The sequence below is a fragment of the Xenopus tropicalis genome, chromosome 8 (assembly GCF_000004195.4).
Source record: "Xenopus tropicalis strain Nigerian chromosome 8, UCB_Xtro_10.0, whole genome shotgun sequence".
Taxonomy (NCBI): Eukaryota; Metazoa; Chordata; class Amphibia; order Anura; family Pipidae; genus Xenopus; species Xenopus tropicalis.
Window position 1 is genome coordinate 31,391,257 of NC_030684.2, and position 24,314 is coordinate 31,415,570.

Sequence of the window (24,314 nt, forward strand, 5' to 3'; positions counted from 1 at the left end):
GGACACAGAGCAGCACATCATGATCCATATTTCATCTGGTTATTTATGTGTATTTCTACTGAATATTTCTCCATCTGTCGCTCTGTCACTCATGTCACTTAAAAAGGAATATGGCTAAATACACACAAGTACCTTTATGCCACTGAATGGACCCTGCATTCGTTTTCACCCCATCCCTCAGACTGCAAAAGCCGGGGTTTGCAGGCTGCCTGGGGTCGGAATGGAATGCAGCATTCACCTGTGGTTTTAATGGCTGCCATATTCCCATCTGTTTCCCTTCCTCTCAACACAGATCCACCAGTGGTGCCTCTTCATTCACCCACAATGTGGCTTTATACACAGAAGCACCCTTACGCTACTTGGTATACGGTGCTTTTCTTTCCACTCCATCCCACAGACTGCAGAAGCCGGGGTCTGCGGGCTGCCTGGGGTCCAATGGAATGGAAGGGAATGCATCATTCACCTAGCAGCTAATGGTGCTCATGTGTATCCTGCCATATTGCTTTCTTTTTCTCTCAACCTGCTTGCCCTGATTCATCATGGCGCATTGATCCTGGGAGCATATCCGACTGCCGTTAAGGAGTCAGGAAGGAATTTTCCCTCATGAAGCAGATTGGCCCTTAGCTTCTGATAGGGTTTTGCCTTCCTCAGGACCAAAAAGCCCAACTTTTATTACCAATAAAGCTGTGACTTACACAGATTAAACACAAAGCTGCTGTGTGTGTCTTTATTCTGGATATTGGGGAGCTGGGGGTTAAATTATTTGGTAGGGGTAACATACACAGGAATAGAGATGGTGAAAATAAATTAAATGAAGAAATACGGAAAAGTTACAAAAAAAATCCACATGATCAAAGCTCTAGCAGTGTCAAAGCCGAGAATAACAGGACAATTCCATGATGCTCCACTCACATCTTGGTCTAGTTTAACCTACAAGTCAAAGTTCTGTGCACATTCAGGCTCTGGAGAAATCTAGTTCACCCTAAAAAGTAATTGGCCAGTTACTTAGATCCTCTGCATACACTGGGGCATATGATTGGGAGACTTCAGCCTGGAAGTGTGCAATGGCGTACTGGCCAACAGCTAGCAAGTCAATGGGAATCTCAGATGAAGAGGCAAATAAGGAGGACAGGGGTCTAAAAAGAAAGCTAGCACAAAAGAAGGGTAGGGTTAAGTGAATAAACAGAAACAGGAATGTAAACGTTTGGAAAGCATGACTACGGTTTGGGCTTGATGGGAAAAGGTGAAATTAAGAGCAGTTTGTGAAGAAAGAAGTGAAAAAAATAAAGAAAAATTGGTTAAATCTCCCCTGAATGCCTTCCCACCAGCAATAAAGTAAATCGCTAGTGGGAAGGCATATGTGGCGCTTCGTTAACACTGCCAGTCGATGTTCGGCCACTGAACAGATTGATCTCCAATGTGCAAAGGTTCATCAAAATACACGGCACTTAGAGACCCCAAAATACACCTTGTGTTTTATTGATTGTTTTAGTAGACTTAAGGTATGGAGATCCAAATTAGGGAAAGACCCCTTATCCGGAATACCCTTGGTCCCAAGCATTCTGGATAACCGGTCCTATACCTGTATTTTTGAAAGGTGCACATTCAGTTTTTGGAATTTGCCTCATTTATCTTGCACAATGTCTTACATGCGTTCAGTGTTGGACTGGATCAGCGGGACCCCGGAAACACATGGTGGACCCGGGCCCTGCCCGGGCCCTGCCAACCCAGTCCTGCTCCCAGGGCCGCCGTGCAGTTGGGGGCAATCCCGGGTCTGGTGACTGTTTAGGTGTTAGGGGGGCCCGGGCGCCCTGCACTTACTGGATTAGCTGGGCCTCCCTGCTGTCAGTGAGCTGCACACCTCAGAAGGGGGAGCAGGAGCTCCGGTGCCTGCATGTCCTGTACTCTACACAGCTTTCCGTACTATGTAGGGGAAAGTAAAAGCCACACAGGGATTGGATAGGCTGGAGGAGAAGTTCAAACTTCCCCCATCCAATCCCTCCTTGGCTCTACCGGACTTTCCCCTACACCGGAGCTCCTGTCCTCCCATCAAAAGTATTGCAAAATGTAAGAGCGCACACCTTCTCTTGTAATAAATAATGGAGGTGCAAAGACATTGGAGAAAACCCATTTAGTAACTCCAAAAATAATCAAAAGAGCAAAAATTATCTGCACACTCAGAAAAAGTAAATGCCAAAAGAAAATTTATTAAATACAAAATCACATCATGAGAAATATAGCCCAACGCGTTTCAACCCAGTAAAGGGTCTTCACCAGGGAAAAAAATGAAAAAGGGGCAGAAGGAAATCATTCTCACAACAGAATATATACCCTTGCTTCTTTACCCAGGACATTGCGCTATTTTGCACGCTGCAGAAAACCGCCTCACCGCAAAAAGTCTGCAGCTCACTAACAGCAGGGGGGGGGGGGGCAGCAAACAGAGTACGTGGAGCACTTTGTTACAATTTGCCACATTTATCTTGCACAAGTTTTTACAAAGGCAAATCTCCCAAAATATGAATGCCAAAGGTCTACTGAACAGTTTGATGGGCAATATGCATAGATTTACCTACGTATGTGTTATGTACGGACCCCAAATGAATGAATTTTCTAACCTGCAAACTCAGCTTTTGCAAACAGAGTCCCCTGACAAGATATTATTGGGCCGGCTCTGGGGGACGAGAAAGGGAAGCATTAACAGCAGACACTGCGGGTGATCAACCTGACAGCCCCCTTGGTTAGAGGGTTAGGGGGTTAGGGGGGCACCGGACTCTCAGCAGCAGCAGCAAAAGCCGACAGTGCTGAGAAAGAACCCTTTACTGCTAAGCATACATGTACAGGTATGGAATCCCTTATCCGGAAACCCATTATCCAGAAAGCCTGAATTATGGAAAGCCTGTCTCCCATAGACTCCATTTTAATCAAATAATTCACAATTTTAAAACTGATTTCCTTTTACTCTGTAATAATAAAACAGTACCTTGTAATTGATCCCAACCAAGATATAATGATCCCTTATTGGATGCAAAACAATCCTACTGGGTTTAATTAATGTTTTATGGATTTTTTTAGTAGACTGAAGGTATGGAGATCCAAATTACAGAAAGACCCCTTCTCCGGAATACCCTTGGTCCCGTGCATTCTGTATAACGCATCCTATACATGTACTATAATATGTGCTTGGCAGATAAAACCTTTTCCGGCAAGTATGTATCACATTGGTCCTTGGCAGGAAAAGGGTCAAAGGTGGAATCTTGTGGAAAAAAACATTAAACAAAGTGGCTGGCCGGCCTACTAATTACAGTACATCATTTGTAAATTATAACATTTCATTAAAATAACATCACTCCATTTAACCCCCCAGCAGTTTATATAGAAACCAAGTTCATAAGAGCAGTGCCCCAAACTGTAGCCGGATTGGCAAAAAGGTTTTTATAAATACTGTAGTATATAGTGAGCAGCGCCAATCCCACTCAGCGAGGGCTAACCTGTACAGACTCTATATAATCATTCCATCTCCTTATTTTATGGGCAGAGCAGGGTGATACTTAGTTTCCCAATCACAACAGGACCAATTTCAGGGATATTTAACAACCGGGCTCAGTTCTTTTCCCTCAGTAATGTAAGCACTTAAAGGGGTAGTTCAACTTTGAATTAACTTTTATTCTGATGTAGACATTGATACTCTGAGGCAATTTGCAATTGGTGTTCATTTTTTATGGTTCTTCAGTTGTTTAACCTTTTCTTCAATAGCTCTCTAGTTTGGAATTTCAGTAGCTATCTGGTTGCTAGGGTCCTGTTTACCTTAGCAACTATGCAGTGGGTCAAATGAAAGACTGAAATATAAATAGGAGAGAGGTTGAATAGTAAAATAATAAAAAATAACCATATTAATATATTTGTTAACACACAGAGCAATAGTATTTGGCTGTCGGGGTCAGTGACCCCCATTTGAAAGCTGGAAAGATGTAGAAGTGGAAGGCAAATAGTGTGAAAAATATAAAAAATAATTAATGAAGACCAAGGGCAAAGTTGCTTGAAATAGGACATTCTATAAGATACTAAAAGTTAATGTAAAAGTGACCGTTAACTATCAGGAGTTATCAGCCTTCTCACAACACTGGTCCCAAAAGGAATCGTCTCACCAAAATGTCTCGTTATTGGGAATCTATAGTGATCCTGAGTGGATCTGAATAGTTCAAGCCAGGCCCAGGGGGAACTTCGGGACCAGACCTGATTTGAGTATTAATTCAAATCCAAGAGTGACTTACTCACTGTGGGCAAGAATCGTAACAATCGTATATGCCTAGTGGTGGATCTTATGGGAAGATGAGTACGTGCACCAACATTTTAATAGGTATAAAACAGCACGTTTCGCTGTCAATGAGAAGCTTTATCAATGCACTTCAGTATAACATCACAAGATAATCTGCATCAGCTGATATGAGACTGAAAGCGAGGCACCGCTGATCATCACTTCCTGGTGCAACAAAAAATAATCCAATCAAACTTCTGGATACTCCAACATATTAATTGTGTAAAGTCACCTTTATTACACATTTGAACATGTCTTGCCACAAAGCCCTTGGGTTCCCCCTAGATATGTCCCCCCAGTGCGCCAGTAATCTTGTGCCCAGACTTCTTAATGTCTAACCCATGTAACTTGCCCCACAGGAACACTGCAGGGCACAGATAACACCCTTAGTTACACATGTAATAAGGGACCAAATCTTATACAATCTCCCAGTATCAGGGTTCCTAAAATCCTTACATCTCATCATATCGTTACATGCTGTACAGTTCCTGCAGGACTGAGAACCATGCACCTTAGGAGTATGTGCAGTAAGATAGTTGGAGCCAACGAAAAAACTACATCTCTCTCATAACTGGGGGCAGGACAGACTGCCATAGATACCTGCGTACTCACTACTGTTCAGAACCCCATCATCGCTTGTTTATACAAGATATTCTTATATGTCAATCATGGTGTGAATATGGGCAAGGGTTAAATACAAAACACACAAAAGACTCAAAAGCTTTGCACCAACACAAATATATTTCCAATAAAAGGCAATCTTTATTAATATCATCCACAGGATATATGGAACAGACTGCATTAAAAACAAGAAATACACCTGATCCCTCCCCCAAACCAAGTAAATATCAGGGCATATATACGCACCCTCAATCAAGATCACAGCTATGAACATGCCGTTACACACGGTTGCAATATTGCAATAATCAAATAAATAAAAGCCACATGCCCCCACCACTCATCTTATAAACCTCCCTATAACTGAATCAAACAAAACATGAAAAATACCCAGTGCCACAGTAAGTGGGGGCACACTTATCTCAGTACAATAGCTCAGAGGCAGGTGTAACATAACTGGGGGAAGGTGCCGCTCACTCCATACATATCGCTGCCCACGCAGCTTCGTCAGGAGTAGCAAGCGCCACACTGAACCGACTATAAGTAGTAAATGTGAGGGGAGTGTAACCCACGGGTTAGCAAAGTGTGCCCCTTTGGAGTATCCATGTCAGCAGCGCACACATTCTATCTGTGCATGTACAACCTGCCAGGGAATATTCTGTGCATGTACGTCCTGCGCGAGAATATTCTGTGCATGTACATCCTTCCAGGGAACATTCTGCACATGTACATCCTGCGCGGGAATATTCTGCGCATGTACATCCTTCCAGGGAACATTCTGCACATGTACATCCTGCGCGGGAATATTCTGTGCATGTACATCCTGCCAGGGAATATTCTATGCATGTACGTCCTGCCAGGGAATATTCTGTGCATGAACGTCCTTCCAGGGAATATTCTGCGCATGTACATCCTTCCAGGGAATATTCTGTGCATGTACGTCCTTCCAGGGAACATTCTGCACATGTACGTCCTTCCAGGGAACATTCTGCACATGTACATCCTGCGCGGGAATATTCTGTGCATGTACATCCTGCCAGGGAATATTCTATGCATGTACGTCCTGCCAGGGAATATTCTGTGCATATACGTCCTGCCAGGGAATATTCTGTGCATGTACGTACTGCCAGGGAATATTCTGTGCATGTACGTCCTGCCAGGGAATATTCTGGTCATGTACGTCCTGCGCGGGAATATTCTGTTCATGTACGTCCTGCCCGGGAATATTCTGTGCATGTATCCTGCCCGGGAATATTCTGTGCATGTACGTCCTGCCAGGGAATATTCTGTGCATGTACGTCCTGCCAGGGAATATTCTGTGCATATACGTCCTGCCAGGGAATATTCTGTGCATGTAGGTTCCATCAAGCGCATGGTGTATATTACTGTGCAAGCTCCAGCAGGATATACAGTGTGTGTCTGTGTGTCAATTGTACCACAATATCCTATTAGGCGCATACAGGCACTGATATTCAATCATTTAAAGGTCAACTTCCCCCTTAATAACAGTGGAACAAATCTACAAGCGAAACCAAGAATGCCGCAGGGGTCATTTATAAGCGGAAGTGCGGCATACAAAGTGCCATTTTAGGCCATTTAACGTAACCATGTTGTATTTTAGCTCAAACACAGCATTTTTACCCCCCTACAATTCCACATGAGCCGGAGACACAACTGCGGCCCAATGGCGCCACCATCTGGAGAAAGCAGGTATGCGCTCAAACTGAGGTGCAAGTCCCGCTAACGTGCCGGGCTAAAGGGAAGTGCTGTGCCCCTACAGGGTACGGTACCACTGGAACCAGGAGCCAATACTTATAGCTGATAGGAACGTGTCACTATTACTTTTATCAGTGTGAATCCCCTAAATATGAATGCCAGGGCGCTACTGGGCAGTTTGGTGCCGGTATGTACAGCATTACATAAGGGTCCGGCCTACAGAGACTCCATCACAATAGCGCATACAATTTATCCCATAGGTCACTTTAGCTACTGCAAAATCAATGCACTTACTGAATTTTATGTAGAGTAAAGTTACAAAAAAATCCCCAAGTTTACCCAAGAAAGCCATGTATTTTTGGACACTACACGTTAGGGTGAATCTGAACGGGGTAACCATGTCTCTCTACTCCAAACTACTAAGTTGCAAAACTTTCTATAAATTAGCGTTTTGAAGCAGCACCTAAACATCACGTTACAGCTTACATTTTATACCATTTCTCCTTAAAAATGAATGGCAGCGCCACGGGGCCCCCGAACAGTTTAATGCCTAATGTGCTTAGGATTACAACTATACTCACTATCCCACAGTTACACTCTGTGCCCCTGATACCATCTTGCTACTATACTATCCCACATTAACTTGTACCCTGATACCATCTTGCCTATACTATACTCACTATCCCAGTTACACTCTGTACCCTGATACCATCTTGCCTTACTATACTCACTATCCACAGTTACACTCTGTACCCTGATACATCTTGCTTACTATACTCACTATCCCACAGTTACACTCTGTACCCGATACCATCTTGCCTTACTATACTCACTATCCCACAGTTACACTCTGTACCCCTGATACCATCTTGCCTTACTATACTCACTATCCCACAGTTACACTCTGTACCCCTGATACCATCTTGCCTTACTATACTCACTATCCCACAGTTACACTCTGTACCCCTGATACCATCTTGCCTTACTATACTCACTATCCCACAGTTATACTCTGTACCCCTGTAAGGGGACGTTTAAAAGAAAAGATTTAAAAATATTCAGTGGGGGGGGGGCTCCTATACCTCATTCTGCTAAAGGTGACTGACCAATTGTGTAACGGAGAAATTAACACTGCTGGGGGCTGATAAAAATGGGTAGGTAAGGTAAAGGTAGGGTGAGGTAAAACTCAGTGGTGTTGCTGACAGAGGGCGTTAGTTGAAAAATGAATAGGTTAAAATCTGTGCAAGGTACTTAAACTTAATTTCAACTATAAATGGAAAAAAGACCATATAAGATATCTGGGAATACACCTCACACCCAACTATGCTTCTCTATATAAGGAAAACTATGCTCCCCTAATAACCAAGACACTTAAAGATCTTAATACATGGGACCCCTATACATTATCATGGCTAGGAAGAATCGCTACAGTGAAGATGGTCACCCTACCGAGGCTTCTTTACTACTTTGAGACACTACCGGTGCAAGTTCCTCTCCCCACACTCAAAATGATAAAAAAGAGAACAACAACATTTATTTGGGGCTCTAAGAAACACAGAATCTCCCACAAAATCCTAAGCAACCCCATCCCGCATGGGGGTCTAGGAGCCCCTGACATACACAAATATTATCTGGCATCCCATTTACGACAAGCTGCAGCATGGTCGGACAGGGTACACTGTGGGAAGTGGGTGACCGTAGAAAACGATAATGTACAGCCATATACTATCTCCTCACTACTATGGAACATAACTATACCCCCAGATATCAATGGAAAGCTCCTAAATTCCATAAAATGGACTCTTTACATATGGAAACAGACAAAAGCCCCCCACAACTTTATACAGAAGCCATATAGGCTAACCTGTCCTGTACGGCCAGTCTGGTTTAAATAAATATATTGTTTCAATGCGTTGGATAGTTTTATTATAAATACAACACATCATCATATCAGTCATTTAGTATTTATACATTGTTTCATATATTTCTGCCACCAGCAATGATTCACAATCTTCGCAACTTTTTTCAGATAACACACAAGTTAGTAATAACATATTAAGAGAAAAGGGCCGTTAAATGAATAATACATGTACCGTGAGTGCAATAATATATATTATATATCTACAAGTTGCATAGCAATAGCTATCAAAATGTAGCCAAATCTGAATGCAATGGGCTATAGGCAGGAGAGGCAAACAGCTTATCTCTAACGTTCCTGTCTAATATCAATATTGTCTTTATTAGGTGCCTTGTCACAAAGAAATATGGATTTCATCAGATGCTCTATTTGTTGTCTCTTTATATATTTATTCTGCCACTCGCTATCACCATGTATTTAGCAGTAACATTAAAGGGAAGCCCCACTCAGAAACTCTTTTGTAGTGTTACAAAAACCCAATGGATTTAAAGTTGTCTGTAAATGTTATGACAAACAAACATTTCATGACATGTGACCAGAGATGACTTCACACACAGCAATGTGACAGTTGGTTTTGTCCGTTGGTTGACTTTGTGGCGAGAGGTAAGTCTGAATCCCCTCTGAGAGATTTTTTGCCAAATAACCCTTATTTTAGCTAAAAAAAGATGGGAAATAGTTGGGTGATGCCCCCCTAGACTAGCGGATGTTGCTCCTCTCACAGATTTTAGTGAATTTGGAGAATTTTAGAGATGACATTAATCTTAGCGCTGGTTGGGAGACACAGACCTAGGGTTTGGCAGTTTTGCAGCAAATTTATATATTTTTTTTTGACTGGGGACCCCATAAACATTTGGAGGCCATACAATACATACATTTTTCCTCCCAGTATTGACAGGCTCCTTAGAGTTCTGCCCCTTTGCCCCGGGTATCTGCCCTGCTCTCATGTAGCAACCTTAACATTTAACTGAATACATTTCAATACATTTTTCCTTGCAAAGCAAAGCAATTGGCACAGAAATGAATGGGGTTGATCTTTTCCCATCAGCCTGTACAGCCCCCTAAAAGCACTGTGACACCAGGACCCACGCTTGGTTGGCAGCGCTGTCCGGAGCCCTTCTTTGCACCAAACTTTTGTATCTCTCCCAATCAAATTCTTCATTCTATTAAAGCTTCTAATAATTGGTGCTACTGGTTATTTATAGAGCAGCAAACATATTCAGTAGCGCAGTACAACTGGGAGGGATACAGAAAGGGAACCCTAGTATATACTGCTATAAATGGCAGAGAGGATCACAAGAGCTCACAGTCTCTTCTCTCTCCTGAAATAGAGCGATTTGAGAGACTTGAGAAATAGAGCGATTTGAGAGATTTGCAGCGACTCCTACCATCCTTGCGATATAGAAGAAGATACAGAAGAAGACACACAAAAGTCTTTTTAAAGACTACACCTTTTCTCCACAGCAGAAGAACAAGAAGAACCTGCCGGACCCATTGTGGTTCACCTGGTAAGGAACCAGCATTTTTCCCTCTGCAATATGTATTACATAGTAGATGAGGTTAAACAAGAGGCACATCCATGGAGTTCTACCCCTAACTCTGATCTTTACTGTGTTTATTTGGGGTCTTTTAATTTGACATCTTTAGATTAACTCTAACCTTCCCAAATCTCTATTTTATATGACAGAGGCAGCAGAGATGGGCATGAGTGCCAGCAGCCGGCAGTACTACGAGTACCGCTATGGGAAGGTAAGTGCCCCTAGTGCTAATAAATACACATTGCTGTGGTATGTGGGCTAAGAAATTCTAATTATTATTACTGAGGATTAAAGAAAACCTGCTGGAGACCTTAATGTCTTCTTGTTTCCTGCATTTCTGTAGATCTCATGGTGGATCCCCCCTGATCGGGACATCTTCGAGATCAGGGATTTTGAAGATCCACGGGCGGGTCCCTATTTGGAGTGCATTAGGGAACAGATAAGAGGAGACATCAGGATGGCACTCTATGATCTGTGGATGGCCAGGGATTGTGTGAAGATCACAAAGTGGTGGCAATTTCGCCTGAAGGCCGACTTCCGAGGGGACTACAGGTACATCAAAGCCCACCTAAAGGACCTCTACAAAGACCTAGAGGCTATCAACAAGGTCATCCTGACGCGGAACAGCGAGAGATATTAAGGTGCAGTATAGAATCCATCCTTCTTTCCCTTTCTTCTTTCTATGCTGTTTGCTGAAATGGAAATATTCCCTAAATGATGGCTATTTTGTAATGGAAAGGGGCTGATGGATTGAAATCAATTGCAATTCTCAGATTTTGTGCAATGTGTGAAGCCCATGTAAGATGCCAACGTTGTGGGGAAAAATACTCACTTGTTCAGTGTTTTAATTTTGCTTCAGCGCCCGATTTGATATTAATGTGCCCCTAAGTGTAATAGGGTTTCTCCAGGGATATCGCTTGCTAAGGTATAAATAAGTTCTTTTGTTTGATTTTTGCAGGTGGCCCTCGGAACTAAAAGGCAAAAGGTAAGATCTGCCCAGATCCACCTTCTCTCCTATCAACCGCAATTCCACCAGCGGTGCCTGCACTCCCATCCACCGTAATTCCACCAGCGGTGCCTGCACTCCCATCCACCGTAATTCCACCAGCGGTGCTCCCCCTTTCATCTAAAATATGGTTCATACACAAGAGCACCTTAAGGTGCTTGGTAAAAACTGCATTCCCTTTCCATCCACCCCTCAGACTGCAGGAGCCGGGGTCTGCAGGCTGCCTGGGGCCCAATGGAATGGTGTGTATGCTACCATATTCCCTTGTTTCCCTCACCCTGCTTCCCTTGATTATGGCAAGCAGGGTGAAGGCATTGATTCTGGGAGCAAATCCGATTGCCGTTAAGGAGTCAGGAAGGAATTTTTCCCTCTAATGAAGCAGATTGGCTCAAAGCTTCTCAGAGGTTTTTTTGCCTTCCTCAGAATCAATGAAAAACACAATTTATTATTTGTATTATTAATAAAACTGTGATTTTCACAGATGAACCATCAAGCCGTGTGTGTGTCTTTATTCTGGGTATTGGGCTCATTTGGAAGGGGAAACACATAGAGGGGGAGAGACTGTGAGAATGGAACAAATCAGCAAAGTAGAGGCACTGAAAAGTTAAAGAAGAAAGAAAGAGAAATGTACACATGTTGCTGCTTTATAAGAAACCCTGCTTTCCACTGTATGTGTCAGTCTGATTCCTTACACCCCCCAGCACTTCAGTACCTGTGAGTGACACACACCAGTCCTCCTGCGGGTATGGCTGCTCCACCAAGCATTCTCACACCGGGCTAACGGGCTGAGCTTCTGTTTATAATGGGCATTCTTGGCATCCTCCCATCATTCCCCATCATGGCATCCAGCCCTGAGACCAAATCACTGAAGGGTAAAATGCACAACACAAAATTCATTGGGCAGATGTGAAGGTGCCTGTGGGTAAAAAACCTGCTCCTGTAGGGTTACTATGCAGCCATATTCCCTGGATACACATAATATTGCCAGGTGAGCAGTAAAGCACAGAACCCACCCATGTTATGGAACCCCCATACTGAGGGGAAGGGAAATCCTTCTGATTTCCGAAAAACAGGTAACTCTTTTGTATGTATCAAATCCATTCCCTTTTCAAAATATATGGACCCCTAGTCCTGCCGGTGCCATCTGAACCAGGTGCAACTGAATGAGGCACCGGGAAGCAGCAGCGGGCAGAACCCCTGTGGCACCGCGCCGTATACAAGAGCAGAATAAAGACCTTCCTAGCATTGCTGGATACAAACACCAGCATGGGGTAACATTAACATTTCCCTTTACCCCCTAAAGCTTTAAGCTACTGCCAGATGGGACTTATTACCCGCTGTGTGTGGCACCCAGGCCCATGCCAGCGGATTGGCTGATATTTGGCCTGCGTTTATTATACACCGGCTGAGAATCAGCCCCGCCTAGCAATAGCTTCAATGAACAGCGATACAACCCAAACCCAACTCTTTCACTTTAATGTGCCAGCGTTGCCCCCCTGTCCCATCTCTACCCCAAACTGACACACAATTCTGTTACCTTACTAACTCAGTTTTACAGAAGAGTAACACAATTACTGCTAGAAGTAAAGCTACAGAGGAGAAAGGGTTAATACTCTGCCCCGCGTGTGTATCCCAGTTTGTTACATGCTATTATTCCCATCATTTAGTTATGAAGAATAGCCCCCAGTAATGTACAGAAGGGTAACAGCACAGAGTGGGATCCGCTCTCTGCTTGCCAATAGCGTGCCAGGAATCAGCACCGCTGCCAGATATTTGCAGCAATGGAAACGATATTAAACCCCAATGCTGCTCATATTCAGACAAAATCGCCGGTGCTGCTACCTATGGGATTCCCATTACTAGCCGGGCAGAGCAGTTTATATACGGCAGTACAAGCAGACAAACAAGTGCCCGTGCCCTGGGCCGAGCATAGATGGAGCACACAAGTAGCAGCTTCATTCTACTTATACTTTATTGTAGTTTGGGGCGTGTTTTGGGGAGACCTGCACCTTTTTCAAGCATCCTGGCAACACTAAAATAAAGTCTAAGCAAGCAGCATTCACCTGCTCTGTGTGTGCTCCTTCCAATTAATACTATGTACTATGTATATAAAACATTGCCTTAAGGTGGATGCAGGGTACTGGGAGTTGTAGCACCAAAGCCACTGGAGCTGCAGGACCATTCAGCAGCAGCGGAAGGTAACATAGGTTCAGCAGAACAAGATGGCGTCAGTAGGGCAAGATGTTACCAACCTGCGTACCCACCCCATGTACAGCTTTGTTTGGGTAGCGCCATTGTACCCTGTGCAGGAGCTGAAGTCAGGGTTTGACTGTACTACTAATATTTCTCTCCTATTCATTTTCCTTTCTCTCTTTCAAACCAAAATTGGGTTGCTAGGGAAAACTGGACCTAGCTATCTGTTGAAACTCCAAGACGCTCAGCTGAACAAAAAGCTAAATAGGAAAGCTAGAAAATAAAGACTAACTGCAAACTGTTTTGGAATATCCCTGTGTACATCACACTTAATGCTAATTTAAAGGTCAACTTCCCCCTTAATAACAGTGGAACAAATCTACAAGCGAAACCAAGAATGCCGCAGGGGTCATTTATAAGCGGAAGTGTGGCATACAAAGTGCCATTTTAGGCCATTTTAAGTAACCATATTGTATTTTAGCTCAAACACAGCATTTTTACCCCCTTACAATTCCACATGAGCCGGAGACACAACTGCGGCCCAATGGCGCCACCATCTGGAGAAAGCAGGTATGCGCTCAAACTGAGGTGCAAGTCCCGCTAACGTGCCGGGCTAAAGGGAAGTGCTGTGCCCCTACAGGGTACGGTACCACTGGAACCAGGAGCCAATACTTATAGCTGATAGGAACGTGTCACTATTACTTTTATCAGTGTGAATCCCCTAAATATGAATGCCAGGGCGCTACTGGGCAGTTTGGTGCCGGTATGTACAGCATTACATAAGGGTCCGGCCTACAGAGACTCCATCACAATAGCGCATACAATCTATCCCATAGGTCACTTTAGCTACTGCAAAATCAATGCACTTACTGCATTTTATGTAGAGTAAAGTTACAAAAATATCCCCAAGTTTACCCAAGAAAGCCATGTATTTTTGGACACTACACGTTAGGGTGAATCTGAACGGGGTAACCATGTCTCTCTACTCCAAACTACTAAGTTGCAAAACTCTTCGTAAATTAGCGTTTTGATGCAGCACCTAAACATCACGTTACAGCTTACATTTTACATCATTTCTCCTTAAAAATGAATGGCAGCGCCACGGGGCCCCGAACAGTTTAATGCCTAATGTGCTTAGGATTACAACTATACTCACTATCCCACAGTTACACTCTGTACCCCTGATACCATCTTGCCTTACTATACTCACTATCCCACAGTTATACTCTGTACCCCTGATACCATCTTGCCTTACTATACTCACTATCCCACACTTACACTCTGTACCCCTGATACCATCTTGCCTTACTATACTCACTATCCCACAGTTACACTCTGTACCCCTGATACCATCTTGCCTTACTATACTCACTATCCCACAGTTATACTCTGTACCCCTGATACCATCTTGCTTTACTATACTCACTATCCCACAGTTACACTCTGTACCCCTGATACCATCTTGCCTTACTATACTCACTATCCCACAGTTATACTCTGTACCCCTGATACCATCTTGCTTTACTATACTCACTATCCCACAGTTACACTCTGTACCCCTGATACCATCTTGCTTTACTATACTCACTATCCCCACATTGCTTTACCACTTCCTGTACCCCTGTAAGGGGAAGTTTAAAAGAAAAGATTTAAAAATACTCAGTGGGGGGGGGGGGGGCTCCTATGCCTCATTCTGCTAAAGGTGACTGACCAATTGTGTAACGGAGAAATTAACACTGCTGGGGGGCTGATAAAAATGGGTAGGTAAGGTAAAGGTAGGGTGAGGTAAAACTCAGTGGTGTTGCTGACAGAGGGCGTTAGTTGAAAAATGAATAGGTTAAAATCTGTGCAAAGAGTTGAGTGGGTTCTGCGGCAGGACTTAATTGGTTAATATATTCCTAATGGGGCTAAAAAACATACAGGGAGACATAGATACAGATATGAGGGCAACCAACCTACTATATAAGTATCTACTGTACTGTAATGATTGGAAGGAAGTAGAATATTGCTTTGCTCCAAAGGCCACAATGCAACAGCATGGCTAAAGCCCCTTCAGCAGCTCCGTATTATAATTATTCTTATTCTCTATAGCCGAACAGTCCCTCACTCTGCTGTGCTGTAACTATGCTAACTGTTCAGCAATAGCGACTAAGGATAATGAGAATACGGAGCTGCTGAAGCACAGATGGGTCAGTGAGCTCTAATCTTATCAAGGGGTTAATAGTGCCATGTCTGGGGGCAGAGGCAAAAGAGGCTTTGTAAATGTGTAGCAGGAAATGATAAACTATTAATGGGTTAGGGCACCGGCACACAGGCGGTTTTCTTACCCACGATAAACTGAGATACCGCGGGCGAAGAAACGTCCCTAGTTCCCTTCTCACAGGCAATAATGGAAATCGCCGGTGGGGAAACCTACAATGCGCTTCCGCTTTCCTAAGTTGCCTCGCGGGGAATCTTTGGGCGACTTGAGAAACCGGAAGCAGCGCGTACGTTTCCCCCAGTGATTTACATTATTGCCAATGGGAAAGCATTTTCAGGAGAGCAGTCGCCGGCGGTAGCGCAGATTTACTGCGGCGACTAATCTCCTAGTGTGCCATCATCCTTACCAGGGAGTTGGTAGGGGGCAGAGGCAGAGGGGGCTGAAGAGAGACAGCAGGGAGCAAACACACTGCTAAGGGTTAATATAGAGGGATTTCTCTCCATACTCACCCCCTGCAGCTCCTCTCTGATCCTCCTTCTCTCCTGCTCATGGTATGTGCCCCCACCTGTATAGTCTGGCCAGAAATGGGCCCCTACCCTGATGTACCGCTCCATTAACTCCACACATGCTGGAAAGATCCTCAGAAAATGGACAATAAGAATTCCACTAACTCTGCACATGCCAAAATGTTGTTGGAAAATGGGAAATAAATAGTCCATTAACTTCTCACATGCCGGTATGATCCTTGGAAAATGGGGAATAAGCAGTCCATTAACTCCAGAAATGTCTGGAAGATTGGGAAATGGGAAATGAACACTTTGTTAACACCACACAAACTACACTAATTATACACACAGTGAGAAGCAGTGAGAGCCATAGCTTCAAACCCATTAAATACACTGATCTCTGAAACCCCAGACCCCTTACCCTTCCAAAAAGCAGGTCTCCTGTAGGCTGCCTTATGTTGTACCTGAAGATCTCAGCATGATAGAGTTCAGAAAGGGCTCAGAAATCTTTTTTTGCCAAATGTTCTGAGTAGCCCCACCTTGTGGTAGGCAGGAGAATAGCACCCAAGCAGGAGAAACCCCTTTAGCTCTTATGAGACTTGGGCCCTTTTGCCTATTGGTGCCTACACACCAATATTACAACTAAAAAATATATACATTAGTTGGTCCAAGAATAAAAATTTAAATGGTAGAGTGAATTATTTGCAATGTAAAAAGTGTAATTCAGAAATAAAGTACCCCATACCTATCAAGTCAGAATCCTTTTAGTAGTATAAATGAGGTGCCAACTAGTGATGAGCGAATATGTCCTGTTTCACCCAAAATTAGCAAACCGGTAATTCTTGACATGCAGACGTGATGTATTTTTACGCGGGCACCTTTTTTTCCTACAGCACAACTTTTTTGTTGTGCAACTTATTTTTTCTCACTCAAAAAACATTTAACCCTTTTACTGTTGTTTGGCAGATAAAGATTCTCTCTGGAGAGGCGCTGCAGAGGGTTTCTACCGATGACAGCTCCCTGGGCAACGAGCCAGGCGGGCTGTCATGTCGGCTCTGTGACGTGACCGTCGCACGATCGCATCGCGTCTGCTGCTTGGTTCCGCTTCCTTCTTCCCCCCAGCGCCGGCCCACTGACTTCCTGCACATGGAGGACTAGGACTGTAGCACAGAGGACCAGGCACGCTTCAGGACAGGACACTTACACACACTTACATACATTTACACACACATACAGCACACAATTTAGATATTCAAATATTCTGACTCATACTAATTACGCTGTCATGTGACTTATTTTGTTGTTTCACTGATTTGCACAATTTTTGTTTTTCTGTTGCATTTTTTATCCCTGTATTAGTGTTCCTGATCTGTTTTTAGCATGGCTTTGCCGTGTTAGGGGGGTTACGGCACATAATACACCCCCTGACAGGGCGCTCTGTGTGTAAAAGCTGGGTTGGCAGGCGAGAAATCCATATGCACAAAAATACAAATGATTTGGAAAGTCCCATGTCTCCTGAACGTGCCAATACCAAATACCAAAAAGAAATGCAACGAACAACAGTGCAAGTGTAAAACTGCAATAAAATCACAAAAATGAAAGACAATTGGGCAAATCAATGAAATAACAAAATGAATTATTTCCCAGCGTGGTTAGTGGTCAGAATACGTGCCTGCCAGGAAAAGCGCTAAGGGAAGACTCTCAGGTGCCTATATGGGGAATAAAATAACTTTCTGTTAAATCTGGCGGCAGAACTAAAGGGCAGAACATTTCTCTGCACGGATCGGCGCAGGCCAGGACAGCCGGACCCTCGGCACCTGAACCAATTGGTGTGGCTAAGTAATAATACAGCCCAATGTAATGTAAAGGGTAAGTTCACCTTCAAAGCAGAACAAAAACTAGTCCATCTTTAAGTTAACTTTCGTGGGTCATAAAATCTTCTGTTCTCAGCAAGTTCTAGAGCAAAACAACACGGGAGCAGGGTCTGGGGGCCTCGGCACAGGAGCGGAAACCACGAGGGAGCGAATTTAAATTCATGTGGGCATAAAATCACAGCATTACACATTTAATATTATCCCCCTGTCCAATGGCTGCGCCTGTAATTCTGGTAACATCAAAGCTTTTTGTACCCTCATACAGTAGCGCCTCAGCCACAAACCTCCTGCACAATGTCCAATTGCACTGCCCCGCCATGTACAGCTTTGTCTGCGTAGCGTGTTGTGACATTGTACAGGAGTTGCGCGGCGTAGGCAGAACTGTATGAATTGCAGCACCAACTAAATCGGAAGGTACAAAAAGCTTTTATATCAGCAGAGTTGTGCAGCCGTTGGGCAGGGGGATACATCTCATTGGGTAACGCTGTGCTGATGTCCCTGCGTATTTACACTCGCTCCCTCCAGGTTTCAGTTTGGGGATTTTGGTGGTGTGTACTGGGCTCTCCTGAATAGCTGCGAATTGGGCACAAGCTACACGGGGCTGGTAAAAATGGGCCTGCAAAAATGAAAGGTGAGAGCTTAAGAGGCCAAAGGCAAGAGGAGAGGTGTTAGGCACTAACATAGGGGGAGATGGAAAAAATAATACCAGCAAGAAATGGGCCGCTGACGCCCATATGCATAGGATTGCCAAAGTATCTGGCCTATAGCATCACAATAGTGCATACAAGTTGTCCCGCAGGGCACTACAGCTACTGCAAAATCAATACATTTACTGTATTTTATGTGGCGCAAAATGACAAAATATACATTTACCTTAGAAATCCGTCCAAAATGGGCACTTATGGGTAGTTATATCTTACAACTCAAAACTTACATTTTACAGCACCCTGTCTCCCATATGTCATTAGGTAACAATGATAAAAAAAGGGAATAAAAAAACAGCACTTTTTTGCTTGCCCAGTGAGATCAGTGGGCAGAAATGCAGTTAAAGGATGAGGGAACACGGAGTGTTTGCTCCACTGCTCTGTTTTTTTTTGCAGGCTAAGAAAGCGGATCCACACCCTTACGCACCTCTGTAAAACTGCATTGAGAAGTACAGAATCCTCCTTCCCCGAGCAGGGATCGGCCTGAAAACACCAAAGCAGGAGTTTTTGGGCAGATGCAGTTTTACTGAGGTGCAGAAATACGGAAGGGATTCTCACCCTGCAGAAAAAACGCAGACTAAGAGCAAACGCTCCGTGTACCTTCGGCCTAAATTGTTTCACTGAGAATAAAATCTATTGTAATGAATTGGCCGTCTCAATACCCACCCATCTCTGTGCATTCAGTGCCAACACTCTATTGTATAGAGCCGCCGCAGTAAGAGAAGCGGTTGATGTAAATACGTACCAGCTAGGCTCACTGCTCGGGAAAGATTTTGCCCCATTCTGATTTCGGCACATTTGCTGCAGGCAGTTGTTTATTCAGATGGCGCGAGCGCCCCTCAGTGCCATACACAGAGCTTGATACGGCTGCCTGATGCACTTTTACTCAGTTGCCAAATACTGGGCTCTGTAGCTCCTTCCAAGTCATTGTTGGTCTCTGTGGTTTCTCTCGTTTTCTTTTGTTTCCATGATAAGAAGTCAGTGCTTTAAAGAAATAAAATTTCAGAAAACAACTTCAATGTAGGACTTGTGGGTCAGTAATGAAGAGAATAGGGCAGGGGTTTGAAGACTTGGGCAAGTTTGTAATTGGATAGAGAACTGGCTGAAGGATAGATTACAAAGAGTGGTTGTAAATGGAACATTTTCTAATTGGACCAGTGTGGTTAGTGGAGTACCGCAGGGGTCAGTCCTTGGGCCTTTGCTTTTTAACTTGTTTATTAATGACCTGGAGGTGGGCATAGACAGTACTGTTTCTATTTTTGCTGATGACACTAAATTGTGCAAAACTATAAGTTCCATGCAGGATGCTGCCGCTTTGCAGAGCGATTTGACAAAATTAGAAAACTGGGCAGCAAACTGGAAAATGAGGTTCAATGTTGATAAGTGCAAAGTTATGCACTTTGGTAGAAATAATATAAACGCAAACTATCTACTGAATGGTAGTGTGTTGGGGGTTTCCTTAATGGAGAAGGATCTAGGGGTTTTTGTTGATAACAAGTTGTCTAATGCCAGGCAGTGTCATTCTGTGGCTACTAAAGCAAATAAAGTGCTGTCTTGTATAAAAAAGGGCATTGACTCAAGGGATGAGAACATAATTTTGCCCCTTTATAGGTCCCTGGTAAGGCCTCACCTTGAGTATGCAGTGCAGTTTTGGGCTCCAGTCCTTAAGAAGGATATTAATGAGCTGGAGAGAGTGCAGAGACGTGCAACTAAACTGGTTAAGGGGATGGAAGATTTTAACTATGAGGTGAGACTGTCAAGGTTGGGGTTGTTTTCTCTGGAAAAGAGGCGCTTGCGAGGGGACATGATTACTCTGTACAAGTACATTAGAGGGGATTATAGGCAGTTGGGGGATGTTCTTTTTTCCCATAAAAACAATCAGCGCACCAGAGGTCACCCCTTTAGATTAGAGGAAAGGAGCTTCCATTTGAAGCAGCGTAGGTGGTTTTTCACGGTGAGGGCAGTGAGGTTATGGAATGCCCTTCCTAGTGATGTGGTAATGGCAGATTCTGTTAATGCCTTTAAGAGGGGCCTGGATGAGTTCTTGATCAATCAGAATATCCAAGGCTATTGTGATACTAATATCTACAGTTAGTACTAGTGGTTGTATATATAGTGTATGTATGTGAGTGTATAGATTGGTAGGTGTGGGTTAGGTGTGCTGGGTTTACTTGGATGGGTTGAACTTGATGGACACTGGTCTTTTTTCAACCCTATGTAACTATGTAACTATGTAAGTTACTAGAACTAAATGACCTTAGCAACCAGTGAGCAGTTTGAATGAGAGGCTGGAATATGAATAGGAGAGGAGCCGAATAGAAAAAGAAGTTAGGAAAAGTAACAATAACAATAAAACTTTAGCTTCACAGAGCAACCAGTTGATGGACGCTGGGGTACGTGACCCCCATTTGAAAGCTGCAAAGAGTTGGAAGAAGAAAAAGACAAATAGAATATAAAAAAATGAATAATTAAGACCAATTGGAAAGTTGCTTTGAATAGACCATACATACTAGAAGATAACGTTAACTGAATGCAGTGCAGACCAGCTTACTCCCCATGAATACATTCTTCATTCCTGTCTTCAGCGGCACTGAGGGGGGGTGGGGGACTTTATGTAATTAGATGACATAATTACTCTTAGAATGGGCCTAAGTACTGGGCACATTTTTGAGAGTGAGTGCACACGTAGAAGGGGGTAGGCAGAGGTACCTGCTTAGCACCCCCCCCACACACACACATAGTTGCGCCCTAGGCAGGTACCACTTCTGCCTACCCCTGGTTCCGGCCCTGGGTATGTGTCAAAAACACCCAGCAGTACACTAACAGATTGTGCCTGAAACACTTTACACAGCAAGGCCAGACTCTACTCACAGTAGGATTACCCCAGGAAACCATATATTTTTGGAAAAAAAAAACTATTTTGGAAAATCCAAAATGGGCAAATATGTCTTTCTACTCCAAACTACCAGACTGTAAAGCTTTTCTACAGTTATTGGTTTTTATAAATATGAAATTAGTTAAAAAACACCTCAAAGCTTCCAGTTTACAGGATCCTATCTCCTACAGGTCATTTGGTACCAAGATAAAAACATCCTAAATATGAATGCCAGTGGGGTTGTGGTCAAGATGGCAAATAAAACATAGTCAATATAAATGCCAGCGGGGGTGTGGCCAAGATGGCAAATAAAACATAGTAAATATAAATGCCAGCAGGGGTGTGGCCAAGATGGCAAATAAAACATAGTAAATATAAATGCCAGCAGGGGTGTGGCCAAGATGGCAAATAAAACATAGTAAATATAAATGAAAACCATACTAACAGGAACCCAAACATTTCCCAAAGCGCTGACCAGGCTGCAGACCAAGAAGACTATTCACCCTCCCTGGACTCAGTGCAAAGCATCGCGACTAAAACAATACCTGATCCTGAACTCGGAGATTCTCTTAGTGATTAAATGGATTTACCCATCAATGACCGCCCAACTTGAAACTGTTAAAGTGGACTCATCGTTTCAGCGTCAGGATTTTCAAATTCTCTGTGAACGCACGTCCAATGTAGCCCACAGACTGTCCATTGCTGAAGACATTATATAAGTTTATCACTGACACATCATTTACACTTTTTTATTGAGGTATTATCTATATATTGGCGCGGGTTTAGTTAACACAACACAACTACAGCAAAATACACTCATTTATGTGGATAAAGAGACACAAATCTGTTTACCCCAGAAAGCCACATATGTTGGGAAAGTACCTGTACATATTCAGGGAAATACAAAGGGGTAAACAACATGGTAGAATGCAATAAAACCAACCCAAGGAGAGCAGCAGCCAGAACCCAAGTTTCACTTGTTTCCCCAATTCGGTTTTACAGGCAACAAATATGCAGAGCTGAAAATGCAATAAAATGGCTAAAATATGAATAACGCTAAAAATCCAATTGACATAAAATACAAAAGATACTGCATAAGTATTAGGGCAGTTTTTGAAGGCAAAATAACCACACAATAGTAAAATAAATAAAAGCTAAACAATAGTAAAAGTGTGTGCATGTGGCAAATTGCACAGTGTGTGGTATGTACAAGTGCTGTAAGTGTGCGACCCCCTCGACCCCCCAGAAATATATGTATACGTGTGTGTCACTAACTTGTATACAGGCTGGAGAGGCAGGAGGGCTGCTGAAACCAGAGGAGGGCCGCCATGATGCAGAGAATTGCAGGGGGGGCAAAGGCTGAAGGAACAGGAAGGTCCCTGCTGCCCAACGGCCCACTCTTTCCCCCAAAGGGAACTGTGATTTGGTGGGTTCCCTCAGTGCAGCAGCCACAGAGCAGGTAGCCATGCCCTCCCCACTCACTGCACAATCATGCTCACTCACACTCACACTCAGTCACACACTCACACACAGAAAGAAGCAGAATTAGCATCTCACCCTCCTGGAAGCTGCACCATTTTGTAGGATAATGTCTCACACACACAGCATCATGTGACCAGGGTGGGGCTCAGAAAAGATACAAAGTAAAAAGTATGGGGGGGGGCTGGTGCCTGGCAGAGAGAGAGCTGCAATGTTATCAGGAGGCACAGAATCAGCACTTACTGCTGTCATTACTGCTCTCCAGTTGGGCATTTGCCCCGTCCCCCCCCCCCCCTGTTTATCTCCCTCAAACAGGGCAAAAGCCTCAGGTCCCCATAATGGTGTTTAGGGTTCCTGCCACACAAGGCGCTTTCCTGGCTTGTGTATAAGCGCAGGCTGAGAAACCGCCCGTCCAGTTCTATCTGCTTCATGGTGCGTCTGTGCAGATTTTGGCGCAGTCAGTATCCATTTTCCTGCCGAAATCCGCTCTGTGTGCCAGATGTGGGTTCAGACACACCATAAAGCAGATCGTAGAAATTTTAGAACAAGATTTAGAGCTCAAAATACAAACTGATTTGTAAAGCCTCATGTCTCCCAAACGTGCCAATACCCCAGGAAACCATATATTTTTGAACAGTACACATTCTGCCAAATCCGAATGGGTAACCATGTGTTTCTACTCCTAAGTACCAAACAGCAATGCTTTTCTAAGTTTAGCAGTTTCCAAAAAAAAAAAAATGAAAATTCTAAAACATTGTCTCAAAGCTTCCACTTTCAAGCATCATATCTCCCACATAACATTAGGTACCAAGAAAACACACCCTAAAAATGAAAGCCAAGGGCCCACTGAACAGTTTGATGCCAATTGTACATAGGATCAACAATGTATCTGGCATTTAGAGACCCCAAAAGTAAGTTAGTGCATAAATATTGCCCCTGAGATCACTTTAGCGGACTGGGGGGGGGGGCAGGGCAGACCGGGGATCCCACCCCAGGGGCCCTGCAGGTGCGTGTCCCCTAATCCCCCCCACAGGGTCCCCCACCAGACGTCCTCCCCTGAGCTCGCGTAAGTTTAATGTGTCCCCTCTCCGACAGCAAACTAGAATGTTTATGTACCTGTGTCCCCTCTCCGACAGCAAACTAGAATGTTTATGTTCCCCAGTGTCCCCTCTCCGACAGCAAACTAGAATGTTTATGTTCCCCAGTGTCCCCTCTCCGACAGCAAACTAGAATGTTTATGTACCCAGGTGTCCCCTCTCCGACAGCTAACTAGAATGTTTATGTACCCCAGTGTCCCCTCTCCGACAGCAAACTAGAATGTTTATGTACCCAGGTGTCCCCTCTCCGACAGCTAACTAGAATGTTAATGTACCCC

At 43.8% G+C, this 24,314-nt stretch overlaps 1 long non-coding RNA gene across 7 annotated transcripts in view; it reads right to left on the minus strand.

Moving 5' to 3' along the window:
• LOC108645184 overlaps positions 1-24,314 on the minus strand; it is a 125,288-nt gene that overhangs the window by 39,926 nt on the left and 61,048 nt on the right. Inside the window, exon 9 of one of the 7 annotated variants that reach the window (XR_004219911.1) lies at positions 19,364-19,569. The exons of the other annotated variants lie outside the window; for them this stretch is intronic. This is a non-coding gene — a long non-coding RNA (uncharacterized LOC108645184). Of the gene's footprint in view, positions 1-19,363; positions 19,570-24,314 lie in introns of those variants that run through there. 7 annotated transcript variants of the gene reach the window in all.